General features: G+C 37.9%; 1 non-coding gene across 1 annotated transcript; it reads right to left on the reverse strand.

Annotated features, from left to right (window-relative positions):
- Positions 1 to 3,181: 3,181 nt before the first annotated feature.
- Positions 3,182 to 3,311, reverse strand: LOC123822319. The gene has a single exon (XR_006786289.1). It is a non-coding gene; the product is annotated as a small nucleolar RNA SNORA33 (small nucleolar RNA).
- Positions 3,312 to 14,814: the final 11,503 nt, after the last annotated feature.

The raw sequence follows: 14,814 nt of genomic DNA on the forward strand, positions 1-14,814 counted from the left end.
TTGGCTGGTATCTAGAAATAAAGAAATGAAAGACCTAGCCCATGACTTTAAGGAGCTTATAGCACAATAGAGGAGAGAGAAGCAAGCAAAGACATCACACTGAGTACTAGGTGCATTGGTGGAGACGTGCACTGCGGGCTGGAGCACACAATGGAGCATCTAAACCAGATTTCTGGAAAGGATGAACTCCCAGAGAGATACCTGAGCTGAGCCAAGATACTGTCAGTGTTAGCAAGATAAGAGAGAAGAAAATCCTTGCAAAAGGAAGTATAAAGTACAGTGAGAGAGAGAAAGTTTCCATGGATCAGCTCTAGTTTTGAAAATTGCCAAAATGAATAACACAATAAATAGGAGAAAATGTAGACAATGTATCAGAGGATGAATTCCATGGCAGTGAGACATATTAAAATGTGAGTTGTTCTTTCTAAGGAAGTATAGATGATCTTGAGATTTCAGAAAACTGAGTTCATAAATAAATAGAACTTTTACATATTAAGAACATTCAGTCTTTGCTTTAGCATAGTGACCTATCAATTCTTCAGTGACTCAAAGATAAACACAGACTTTACTGTTCCATTTCTGATATGTACTACTTTACTACTTCATGTCATGTATACTTCATTTTGTTCATTTAATGGCTTGACTTCAACTTTCTTCTTCCTATTGTTTTCGCCTTTTAAAAAAATCACGCAAAAATCTGGTTGGTTGTTATACTGTATAATTGTGGGACACACAGAAATCACTTAGCATAATGTGTTACCTCATGGTACAAAAGTCCCTTCCCAAAGAGGCAAACAAAAACAGTACAATCTAATAATCTAACTAAAGCATATACATCCATCTCATAAAGCAGGTTCCTGCATGTTATCCCACAGTACTCCTGTTTCTATTCTATTGGCCAGAATTTAATCACATGGCCATACCCTGCTAGAAGGGATGATGAGAAATCTAGTCTTTATTCCAAGCAGTCAAGTGCCAACTGCTAGAAATGGAAAGAGTGGGTACCATAGGATAATCAGAAGTCCCTGAATCAAAAATGAGATCCCCTTATCCCTCAGATTACTGGGGCCCCAGAGACAAGACATTTTCTAGTTAAAACATGAACTCTAGAATTTGGTTATCAAAAATTTCCTCTGATTTGGAGCTGATGTTTTTAATCCAGTATAAACCCAGGAGCATTGCAGATTACTTTACCAAGCACTAAGGACAGTTCCTAGCACAGAGTAAGTGCTAGATAAATATTGGCTGCTAAGATCATGGTTTCTTTGTCATGAAGCCATGAAACCTTGTAGCTGCAAAAGAGATAATTTAGTCTAATCTTTGCCCCGACCCAAACCCCTCAAGCAGATGTGTAAGCTAGTTAAAAATAAGAAAGTGAATTTGGTAGAATAGTGCTATACAAAAGCAACTAGCATTTAATAATATATTTGTAAAATGGGAAAAAAGTCTTTTGTAGAGTTGTGTTTTCTTTTTAAAATATTTTTATTTCTTTAAATTCCATCTCTTAGGCCTTTCTTAAAGCTTCTATGGCAGGTTGCCTGTGAAATATGCTCCTTTGGTTCTGCCTCTATTCACTGAAGCTTTTTGTGTGAATTCCTTCCCCATTTGCAAAGGTTAAAATCTGTATTCCTGTTTGTGACAGTGCCAAAACTTTCCAAATAAAAAGTTCTATTTGTATGTTTATTTTCCAATTGTTGATCATTAGTTTATTATAATCAGGCACTTTTTAAACAAATTGGCTGCATTCTTGGTAAGGAAACAAAATTAGTTGCCTTTCTAGTTTTTATCCAGTAGCCTTTCCCAAATTTGCATAACAATATGTCAAAGAGAATTGGCTTTCTTTTATAAATTCAGGCTTTTATATCGAATAATGTCACTGAAAAGTAGGTGAGAAAATACTTTTAAATTACAGCTCTCTGTGTATGTTTTGCTGTGAAGGACAGTTCAAGAATTGCTGTTTTGTTGTACATACAGTGTTCTATTTCGGTAGATATTTCCTGATAGTTTGCAAGACAGACCTGAGAAAACCTAGATAAAATTGTTGATCTATTTTTTTATTTTATTAGAAAACATCCTGGATAATTTCCATAGCATCAAAATGACCTGGGGGAAAAGAGGAATAACTACATATTTCCATTACTTACACTGTAATAACAAATAAATACTAGGGAGGACATTTCCATCAGTTTTAGTTTTTTTAGAAAATTAAATAGAAAAGAGCATTGCAATTTTTAAGGGACAAACTATTCTAAGAACTGAATTTATAAATAGGCCAAAAAGTAATCACCTGAATTATTATACAAAGGAAAAAAAATTGTCTACAAACAACCTTAAAAAGGAGGCAATCCAATAGACGTTGGATCATGTTCTTTAGGAAACTAATTTGTCTTTTGAGCACTCTCAGTGAAAATAAAATCTTTCAAGTGTTTCCTTATCCACTAATAACTATAAAGTGTTAGCAATGTTTCTGACATCTTTGTCTCACAGCTAAGCACAGTCTAAAATCAATAACTCAAAGTATAGTCTTTTTTCCTTCCAAAGACCTCATTATCGCAAGAGTGGCTCCAAGGCCTCCTTCTCTGAATAATCCTTCACTTGCCACAATCCCCTTCTTTTCCAAGTTCCTTATTTTTTCCAAGGTTAGATTGAGACCGGTGGGCAAATTGGAAGCCCAATAATTTAATGCCACCTTCAAACCATAATTTGTAAACATCTATTCAACATACAGTGCCAGGGGGATGAAGCTGATTACCTATGAATGAAAAAATGTATGCTCTTCAAAAGAAGTAAAGATAACATAGTACTTTAACTTATTTGGAAATATCTCTTGAGTTGCAATTTTTTCATCCCTTCATTTATTAGTGATGAGACAAAGGTATGAAAAAACTGTAATCTACACCCCCAGTAGTCAATGTCCCATATCTGTTATATTAGTTTGTTAGGGCTTCCATGACAAAATACTGCCGACTGGATGACTTAAGTAACAGAAATTTATTTTCTCACAGTTCCAATGGCTAGAAGCCCAAGATACAAGTGCTGACAGGTTCGGCTTCTCCTGAGGCCTCTCTCCTCGGCTTGCAGACAGCTGCCTTCACACCCTGTTCACATGGTCGTCTCCGTGTGCTGCACCTGTGTGGTGTCTCCCTCCACATCCCAATCTCCTTTTCTCTTTCCCTCCTTTTCTTATAGCCATTTTCAGGGACGTTAATGAGTTCAATGTCTTTAAGGCTAGTAACAAGGCTTCACTATCACCAGCTTTGTCTAAATTTCTGCCGAAACACATTCAGGTAAGCAGATTCATTGGCTAGCTTCCAATCTCCTTTATTTATTAAGGACACCAAGCATATTGGACTAGGGCCAACCTTAACAACCCCAGTTTATCTTAATTACTTCTTTAAAGCCCTATTTCCAAAACTCAGTCAAATCCTGAGGTACTAGGTGGTAGCACTTCAACATATGAATTTGGGGGAGACATAATTCAGCCCATAACTACTCCACCCTGGAATGTTCAGATCAGACAGGGAAGGACTTTATTTCAATACCTGACAACTTTTGATTTCCAAATTCTAAAAGTAGCTATCTGACAGGATTTAATACTTCACTTTTGGATTCCAAGTAATTTTCTACACAAGAAAATTTGCAGAAACAGAAGGAACAAAAGATGGATTCATGAATCTACTTCTACTTGCTAAAGCCATGTCCTGAGAAGGAAGAAAAGCAAAATAGTCCCTGCTTTTATTAAGTGCTCATTCTCTTTTTAGCTTCCCTTTGTAACTTTTGGAAGCAGGTAACCTCTTGAGAGATACTCTAAAGGATTTTTTTACATTTCTTAATCACTCATTCCTTGGAAACAACATTATCTCAAGTGCATCAGTTGTGTTTTTGGCTCTAAATAATAGAAAATTTCACTAAGAGGAATTTAAACATTAAGGACATTTATTATCTAGCATGAAGCCCAGGGGCCGGCAGTTCCAAGACAGTGAATTCAGCAGCAAAATGAAGACAGAACTGGTGGTCTGCCATCTCTCCCCTCAGCCAACTCAGGAGTTGGTTTCTGTCATCTCGTAGATGCCAGGCATCAGCTGTTCATGCAACTGCACCTACAGACTACAGGGGAAGACTTTCTCCTCCTGAATCTCTTTTCACCAAGGAGGAAAGCTTTGCCAGAGGACTGCCCCTTGTATCTTATGGTCCTCACGGGTAGCAGAATATGAGTATGTCATCCTAAAAAAATGACTGTGGATTTCAAGACAAACCACCCCAAAATATGCTGCTTTGGTTTCAATAATTTTGAGCTGCAGGCACTTGAGAAACAGCAAGAACAGGGAGAAGCTTTCTCTAAATCCTCCTTTTCTGCCTAAAAACAGATCCTCCAAAAGGAACTCAATTGTCAGAAACCCCCTGTCTGGGAGTTTCATCACCGGGGAAGATTGGCTTTATCACAGGAGAAAGGAATGTAAGTTGATACCACACACAGACAAATCCTATCACAAACTATCATACTTCCCATCTATTCTTCTTAGGGCCCATTTATCTTTCCTAAAAATTATTTATACTCCCCTAAGTGGCCTAAATCTCCCCTTCCCTTTCGCTATTAAGATATGAAGATGGCATTCATTTTAAGCCTTAGCCACCACAGGGAGCTAATCATTTTTTATTATTATTGATTTGATAGAGAGAAACAAACATCAATTTTCTTCACACACCCATTGGTTGACTCCTCCACATGCCCTGACTGGGCACAGAAACGCAGCAGTGGTGCATGGGGATGATGCTCTGACCAGCTGAGCTGCCTGGCCAGGATGGGAGCTAATCATTTCCCCTGGGTATCTCCCATGTATACATGGGGTAAACATATTAATAAACTTCTTTTTTTTCTGTTAATCTGTCTTTTAATACACTGATCTCAGACAAGAACTCAGAAAGGTGGAAGGAACATTATCTTTTCCTCCCCTATAGTCCCAACTTCCCCATAAAGGGAAATGGAATTTATTCTATTGCTTTTCACACAAACACACAGAAGAAATAAACACATGCTAGAGAGAAGTGCTTTTTAACTAATTGCCTCACAAGGGCACCAGCCACTTCAGCAGGAATGGAATTAATTTGCAATTCCCCAGAACTTTAAAGAGAGGACTTGAGTTTATCAGCATCATTTTTGCAATATATTCTGTAATGTTTTAGTGTGTTATTCTAATTATCTATTGCTACATTAAAACAAACAAACAAACAAACGAACAACATGGCTTAAAATAATAATATTTCTTTTGCTCACTGATCTTGGGCTGCGTTGACTTAACTAAGCAGTTTTCACTCAGAGTCTGTGCAGTAGCCATCAGGAAGTGACTGGGGCTAGAGTCATCCTGAAAGCTCCTTCACTCAGACTGGCACCTGGGCTGGAAGCACTCACACATCTACAGGCTGGAACAGCTGGGGTTCCTTGGACATTTCTCTCTCTCTCTCTTTCGGAGGTCTCTCCACTTGGTGGCCTAAGGTGGACTTCTTACATGGCAGTTGAAGCTTCATTAGTGAGTGTCACACAAGAAACTGTCAGAAGCTACATGACTTGGAAGTCACAAAGCATCACTTGAGCTACATTGGTTCATCAAGGCAACCATAAGACCTTGAACCTTGTGTTCAAGGAGAGGGAATATAGACTCCACCTCCTAATAGGAGGAATGTCAATGAATTGGTGGACAAATTTTTAAATACCACCATGTACCCCTTAAACGTTGCCCTCCCTGCCATTTGGACCACCTTTAATTTACCTTTGAGTCCACAGAACTTGCTTTTCATAGTTATTTGAACCCACAGTTTCGCATCTCCCATCATTCGCTCTGCAATTAATTCCCACTCTCACTTCACATACTTTCTTTCTCAGGATCAAGTGTTTAGAGGAAGAGGTCACGGTCTTTGTGAAAAGATACCGGGACTTTTGGTGAACCCCTAATTATTTTGATAAAAACAAAATCAATGCAGCTAAGACACAGATTCTCATAACCAATGTTTCAAACAAGTAAACATATAGACATTACTTTCTCGAACAATTTTTGGTCTTGTACAAAGAAGAAAAATGCAAATATACAACTAGCAATGGGGAAGGTTCTCCAACACCAATCTGGCCTAAGGTCACCTGGCTATTAGCTATGTCCAATGGACAAGAGCAGAGAAAGAAAAAGTAGGCAGGCCAGTATGGAAGGAATGCCTCTCTTACTGGCCATTCTGAGTCTGCCTGTTCTCCTGTTCCTCTGAAAGCAGAGGGTTGTTTTTGTATTGTTTTGTCCACCTAGAGAAAAAGAATGAGTATCTGGAATCTTATGTCTCTCCTCAGTGCCTCTCCACACAGCATCAGTCAAGCTGACCAAACTGTCCTTGAACAAAAGATTTAAATAAGAGCCTGGAGTAATGAGTATTCCTCAAAACAAATTTATACACAATAAATAAATAAAATTTCCAGTAACAGCTTAATTATTTAGGAAGAAAGAGGGCCTTGTATACTTTATACCTATTGGTAGGGGAAAAGGAATTCAATGATGCCAAATTTGGGCCACAGAGACCACTGTGTAGAAATAAATTATTCAAGCTCCAAATACCTTTGATTCAGTCTTAATTTATATTAAAATTATTTTGTGCTCATTTGTTTTTGTTTTAAGCAGGGAACGTTGAGGGAAATTTTAAGAAACTATCTTTACAGGTACATTTGAGAATAAATGCACAAAATTTACAACTAGCTTTGTACAAAATGGAATCAAGCATATATATATTTATATATCAGTTATTGTAAAGTGTGTACTTATTCTGTGTTTTTTGTCATCACAAAATTCAGTTTCTGTCTAACTCTGTAACTAAGATAGGAAAGAGTTTTCCTGTAATCATCAAAAATTTGCCTTCCTAGTTTTTAGGACTTCTTCTTGTAACCTTGATGCTATAAGTATGCATTTTTGGAAACTGCACTTGTTAAGGTATTGTAGGAAACTGTACATGGAGAGTTGTAAACTCTGCTTTGTAAGGATGGTTGATTTTATCCACCCACCTTGGACAACTGGTCCACTGACTTTTGACTTTGCCAAGTTAGTTAACCAATAACAAACACAAAAACACTATGATATAGTTTCTTAAAATTAGGAACATTGCTAAAAACATTCTTACTTATCAACACTGTATTCTAAAAAATAATATTAACAGACCAACTTTAAACCATGATCTGGACCACTTGATCAGGTGAGCCCTGGTGGAATTCCCTGTCTTTTTGATTTTCTAACATTCTACCTGATAAATGTTAAAATGAATAAGATGTACACATAGAAGATGGGGGTAGAGGCCATTGTTCCTTTTCTGAGCCCTCCCCTGACAGAGCCACAGAACTGACAGGCAGGTGCCATATCTGAGGCTCCATCAACCTGGCTCACAACATGGTTCACACTGTTTGCTCTGCCCTGTTGATTCCCTGAGGCTCTGCCCCACCCAACTTACCAGGGACCCAAGCTGTTAACAGTGGCTTTTCCATATGAATGGCTTCACATCTTCCTAAATTCATTTGAACAAGCAACAGCAGGCTTCAGCCCTTATACCTCCTGGTAAGTAGCCCCAGGCTCCGCACTAGCAGCAGCCAGCCTTGGTTCACAGCTTGGCTTCACCTAGGAACCTCCAAGCCCAGCACAAGGAGTAGTCATCTGCAGATTGCTTTGTAGCTCATGCTGGGTGGCCCCAGACAGAACACAGGTGGTGGCTGACTTTGGCCTGCACCACCTGGGAAAACGCAGAACCTGTACACCCAGTGAACAGCTACAGACCATGTCTGAGCACCACCACCCTGCCCCTGCACAGTTGATCTTCTTTGGAGGGTGGAGGTTGATGGTCAGTGGTCATAGCCAGTCCTTGCAGCTGACTGACCTGAGTAAATCCCTCCCATTAACCTGCCAACAGCAAAAAAGGCTCAACTACAAGAGGAGGGTGCACTCAACCCACACACAGGGTACTCTTCAAGTACTCAGCTTGGGTGATGGAGGAGGCTGCCACTAGACCCTAAAGGACACCTACTACATTATGCCATGCTACCAAGACAGAGAGTTAGAGCAGCTCTACCTAATACATAGAAACAAACACAGGGAGGCTGCCAATATGAGGAGACAAAGAAACACAGCCCAAATGAAAGAACAGAATAAAACTCTAGAAAAAGAACTAAACAAAATGGAAATAAGCAATCTTTCAGATGCAGAGTTCAAAACACTTGTTATAAGGACACTCAACAAACTTAGTGAGGACTTTAATAGCATAAAAAAGGTCCACTTAGAAATGAAGGATACACTGAATGAAACAGAAAAACAATTTACAGGGAATTGACAGTAGAGTGGGTAAAGCTGAGAATCAAGTGAATGATTTGGAACATAAGGAAGCAAAAAACAACCAATCAGAACAAGAGGAAAAAAGAATCCAAAAAAATGAGAATAGTGGAAGCAGCTTCTGGGACAACTTCAAGTGTTCCAACATTTGTGTCAAAGGGGTGCCAGAAGGAAAAGAGAAAGAGCAAGAAGGTGGAAATGTTTTTTGAAAAAATAATGAAAGAAAACTTCCCTAATTTGGTGAAGGAAATAGACATACAAGTCCAGGAAGCACAGAGAATTCCAAACAAGATGAAACCAAAAAGGCCCACATGAAGACACTTCATAATCAAAATGCTAAAGATTAATGATAGAGAGAGAATCTTAAAAGCAGTGAGAGAAAAGCAGTTAATTACCTACAGGGTAGTTCCCATAACACTGTCAGCTGATTTCTCAAAAGTAACTTTGCAGGCTAGAAGCAATTGGCAAGAAATATTCAAAGTCATGAAAAGTGGAGACCTACAGCCAAGACTACTCTACCCAGCAAAGATATCACTTAGAATCAAAGGGCAGATAAACAACTTCCCAAACAAGAAAAAAACTAATGCAGTTCATCATCACCAAACCAGTATTATATGAAATGTTAAAGGAACTTATTTAAGAAAAAGATTATAATTACAAACAGCAAATTGACAATAAATACATATCTATTAACAATTAAATCTAAAAAACAAACTAAGCAAACAAGAGGAACAGAGACAGAATCACAGGTATGGAGAGCATTTCAATAGTTGCCAGATGGGAGGGGTGTGGGAGAATGGGTGAAGAGGCGAGGGGATTAAGAAGTACAAAAAGTAGTTACAGAATACCTGGGAGGATGTACAGTACAGTATAGGAAATGGAGTATCCAAAGAACTTTTACATATGACCCATGAACAACAGTGTAGGGATTGCCTGAAGGAGCAGTGGGGTACTGGGTGGAGTGGATAAAGGGGGAAAAATTTGGACAACTGTAATAGCATAATCAATAAAACATAATTTTAAAAAAAGATGGTGGATCAAGTTCAAAAGAAAAAAGTTTGTGAAAATCATAGGAACATGATAGAAAATGAAGAAAGATAATATAGGGAATTGTGAAATATATCACAATACTATTTTGTGACAATGTAAAATTTATATTGACATTAAAACTGAAAACAAAGGAAATCCATAAGTATCTCATGAAGATTCCCAACACCAATCTGTAAGAGAGTGCTCCTCGTTTTCAACACTAAGCATTGCAGTTACCATGAAGTCAAGTACACAGGTGTTAGGGTCATGCTACAAGACAACCGACCTAGTCTCTTCACAAATTGACAAAAGAAAAAGGGACAAAGAATACTGTTTCAGGTTATAAAGCCTTGGACATAACAAAGAGATCCAGTACATGGTCTTTGGTAAGAGCCTGACTTGGAGGGGAAAAAAAATCAGATATAAAAGACATTTGGAGAGTTAGTTGAGGCAATTGAATATATGGCTAGTATATTAGGAAATAATGTCATAATGCTATGTTATATAGGATAATGTGCTGAAGTATTTTGGTGTGAAATTTTATATAGCCTACAATTCAAAATGGTTTAACGGAGACACGCAAAGTATGTGTAGCAAGATTATAACAATTTTCTGATATACATGGTGTGTATACAACTGTTAATTATACTTTTTTTCCTAATTTTCCCTGTCTGAAAATCTCCAAAATGAAAGTTTTTAAAAAATATTATCCCTATCCCCAAATCTTAATTATTCTTGAAATGAGAAGAAAGGTATGTTAAAATTAGCTTAAGAAGGTGGGTCCTGTTACTTTACAAAAAGAGTTAGCAAGTATGGCAAAGTGCTTTTCTTCAGATGTTGAGACCCTCATCATTAAAACAAAACTAGGAATTCTGGGTCACCCTCAGATTTCTGTGCTGGACAGTGCTATGCCAACAGTGCCTCCCTTGTGTACATCAGGCTAAAAGGCCAAGGTGTAGTTACCCTGGAAACCAACCAAGCCGACCAAAGATAAAAAGTATTGGACTCTTTCCTGGTTTCAGTGTTTTAGAATCCCAAACTAAATCAAACAAGTATCCAGAATAAGCCTCTGCTATAATGAGTAACATTGTCAGTAGTAATAATGCTGCCTAACATTTATCAAGCACTCAATGAGAAACAATAATAAATTGGAAGGAAATTAAAGATGATGCTTCAATAGTAATGATAAGGCATATTGCACATACTGAGCTATGTGGTCATTATGAATAGTCTTTCCCTCCTCAGTCAGGTATTATTACCTGTATGTGTGAGCAGCGTTATAGGAGTTCAGAGACAATAATTCCTGACTGTCAACAAACCAATATTTTAAATTTAGGTTTACTGAAATATTATCTAATTTCATGGGAATAGACGAATGTGAAGTTTTCTTTTTCTTCCTATCCAAAACTGCCCCCTAGTGGTGCCATGACCCCTTTACAGCACCTCTCAAATTCTCAAGAGGGTACAGAAAAAGAAATGGAAACACTCCTAATCTGATTTGTGAACATTCATTTCAAGTTGAGCTATTATAAGTGAAGCATTTATTTCCCTTATTTTTCCCTTCCATGACAATGCCCTACCACAAAAGTCCTGTGGGTCATAAATAGACATACATAGATACATGTGTGTGTATGTATTTATTTTTAATCCTCATCAGAGGATACGTTTATTGATTTTAAAGAGGAGAGAAAGAAAAAAAATCCATCAGTTACCTCCTGTGCTCACCCCCACTGGGGATCAAACCCAAAACCTTTTGGTGGACAGGACGTTCCAACCAACCGAACCATCGGGCCAGGGCCTTTTATACCAAGATGTGCTGTGAAAAGGCAATGACCTCTGAAAATGATATAAAAGGAAAAAGTAGACCTTCTACTGGCTTAAGGAAGGGCCAATTCCTGGCTGCTATTGAGAGCAGCTTCCTTGTAGAGATGGAAAGGGAAGACACACAATTCCATAAATCTGAATCTGACTGAAACATGGTCGTAAGAACTTTGAAATCTTGATGCAGGTATCAAGTGCCAAAAATCCTTGTCATGTCAGAAGTGGAGCTATTTTCTGTTTTTAAGAGATGACTACTTAGGTATTCCTTGTGGGACAAGCTCTCATTTTGTTCTGGGAAGATCCTCACAATAGGCCAAATGACTATTCAAAGACAGAGCTGAGGCTCTAATCATGTGAAAGGTTGGCAGTGCAGCAGGCAGAGTAAAAACTTTGATTTCTGTTCCATCATCAAAACAAAAATGTTGATTGTTTTCTAAGTATAGGTTGGGACATTGTATGCCTAAAAATGGTGAGTTTGTTTGTTTATACATGAAGGTCTTATTGGAGAGTGCTAGAGAAGCCCAACACTGAAACAGCCATCTCCACCAAAAACTTAGCAAGACTCTGACCTCCAAATATGCTGTCTCAAGGCCTTGCTGAGGGAACATAGCTCAGGATATAACTCACTGAGAGCAAGGATTTTGTCTGTCTTTTTAATGACATACAATACACCTCAGGACCTAGAACCTTGCTAGGTTCATAGTCAGCCTTTCAATATTTGTTGAATACATGAGGGAAAAGTGCTCTCCTTTCCCTCACACAAACCAGTTTGGCCCTGGAACACAGGGAAAGGTAGGTTTTGGAGCATGCAAAAGTACACTCTTTGGCAAACCAGTGCCTGGAGAGTTTTCTCTTAGTGCTGGGTGAAGTACTTTGAAAAGATGGGAAGAGAGGAATATGGAAAGTCATGTTCCTGGACATTAGGACAACAAGAAAGATAGCAGTGTTGTTGTGCAGGCAGATGGGAACTCAGAATCATGGCTATTTGGACACTAATGTAAATGTGACCTTGACTGGCTCCCAATTGGTGTGATTTCAACATAACTAGCACAACACAGCATTAACCACTTCATGTCTCTGGAGCAGCTCTTCTTTGTTCTACCATCCTCATATTCTTTTAAGGAGGTTGAATTCACTTCTTGAAGAAAAATGCTGCAACTGTAAGTCATAATTTCTAATTCTATAACATCTCCATTGTCAATTTTTTCCTATTATTGAAAGTAGAAATCTACAACTAATGCATTTGATCCTGTTTTTAAAAATTTACAGTTTTCTAATTCTGCTTCCTTCGTGGCAATTTTTCCATTTCTTACACAAAACATAACTTGTAGGACATCAGGTTATTAATACACCCTTATTAGTACCTCCCACCACCCTTATTACCCTTCAAAAGGACAATTCACTTCCTTCAATGTTTTAAAATCTTGCTTAGTCTATTATATCTTCCTCATAAGCCATTTTATCTCCACTCTGGTTCATCTTAAATGAACCTGCCTGAATCTTCTGAATTACTCCAATTGTACCTCCTCCTGCAATCAGTAGCATCCCATCACAAGAATCAAATGCTGCAATGGATCTCCCAATGTCAAAACATACATTTCAGATCCCTTACATTTCAGAATTTCTATTCTCCTGCCACTAAAACCTTATGCAGAATATCCTGCAACTAACTTGTTTTTCTCATCTATCGTGGTATTTTCTATGTGTTATTCTTGGGGGGGGGAGAGAACCATATTCTTTATGTATATTTAACACATGCTCACCCTTGAGTGAACATATCCAGTACATACACTATTAAAAGTCTACAGAGGTATAATACCGTTTATACTACTTATATTTAACATGTGAGGAACTTTTCAAAGCATTGGCTCCTAAATAAAAACTGTATGTTGGCAAGCAATAAGCTCTGAAACAAGTTGGGCCAATAACGGTAGATTTTATTTAATGGGTCCTAGGCCAAAGCCCTTTATTGAAACTTTTAAACATGGGTCCAGAAATAACTTCCATTTTCTTTCAGGTCTGTTCCCTTCCAATTCCAAGGTTGAAGCCCTAACCCTCAATGTGACTATATTTGGAGATAAGAGTACTGATGGAGGCAATTATGGTTAAATGAAGTCGTAAGAGTTGAGCCTCAATCCAGGAAGATGTACGTCCTTGTCAGGGAAGGAGACACCAGAGTACTCTCTCTCTGGTGTCACAGGAGAAAGGCTAGGGTAGAATGCACCAAGTAAGCAAACATCTGGAAGTCAGGAAGAGTGCTTCACCAGGAACTGAATTGGTTGGCATCTTGATCTGAGATTCTTAGCCTCCAGAACTGTGAATTTCTGCTGTTTAAGGCACCCAGTCTGCAGTATTTTGTTACAGCAGCCTGAGCTGACTAATATAGGTGGGGAAGCTGGGAAGTACGCATTTCCAAAAGACACATTTCTACCATGCTGAAGAAAGAATACTGAAAGGATGAGATAAGTAGTGAGAGTCCTAGAAACACCCATGCTTCAGCTATTCATACACAGAACAAAAATTAGAATGCTGTAAGAAGCATTCTTCTTTATTCAGCTTCGTACTATGCATGTATTAGTATTATACTAAGAAAATGTTTCTGAATAACTACAGTGCATATAGTATATTACTAAGTGTCCTATACATACTCATTTTTCTTTCTCAGCATGTTTAATAATCACCTATAATAAACACCTATTTCTACCAGTTAAAAAGCCTAATTTGGAAACCAATTATCATAAATTTATTATTGAAGCTGGGCTGCTGCAGATTTTGGAAATGAGAACAAAGTTTCTTGAAAAATAAACTGATGTTCAAAATTGCTTCTTGAGAAATGTATCTTTTTGTTTGCTTTTATATCTTTCAATCCTGTGAAGTGATTCTGTTAACAGAGGTAAAACAAAAAAGACTCTTAACTCCTCACCCATGCCAGGGCGTTCTGGTCTATTTCTTCTTACTCTGTTTCAACTAAATTGCACAGAATTCTTTTAAAAACAAACAAACAAAATAAACCATTTTGTGATAAATGGTTTATCACATTTATTGATAAAATAAACCATTGTGATAACATCAGGATAGAATCGTGGAAAAATGACCAACTTGGAAAGATGTGTTTTTCACAGAAACAGAAAAAATGGTTAATCACATACTCATTTCCCAAAGTAGATATTGTTTTAAGAAAAAGCACTATGGGTAAAGCATCCAATATTAATGCCCATAAATGTTTTAGCTAAGTGCACTCACTGAGGTAAATGCCCTGGAAAGAGATGTAATAAGTCAAACAAAGACATCAGCCTTTAGTCATCAGAATAATACTGAGAGCTTTTTTTTTTTTTTTTTTTTAGCAACTCCCCAGAGGGAAAATGATGGCCTCCTACAAGAGGTCAAAAAAGGTGGTCACATAATCTCAGAATTCAAGGAGACAGTGTACACAAGATGTTGCTCTCCACGTTGCCAGAAATTGCCAGCTTTGGGGAACTTGTACGTAACTCCATCAAACAGGCCAGTTCTGCAAACCTGAAGCACACTAGCTGCAGTTGCAGCCACAGTGTAATTCTTTTCATCATTCCTGTATTCTCTGTGTCTATTTGCATTTGTGTTCTCCAAGTACATCTTTTTTAAA

Source organism: Phyllostomus hastatus, unplaced genomic scaffold, assembly GCF_019186645.2.
Source record: "Phyllostomus hastatus isolate PE091 unplaced genomic scaffold, TTU_PhHast_1.1 phas_contig_40, whole genome shotgun sequence".
NCBI lineage: Eukaryota > Metazoa > Chordata > Mammalia > Chiroptera > Phyllostomidae > Phyllostomus > Phyllostomus hastatus.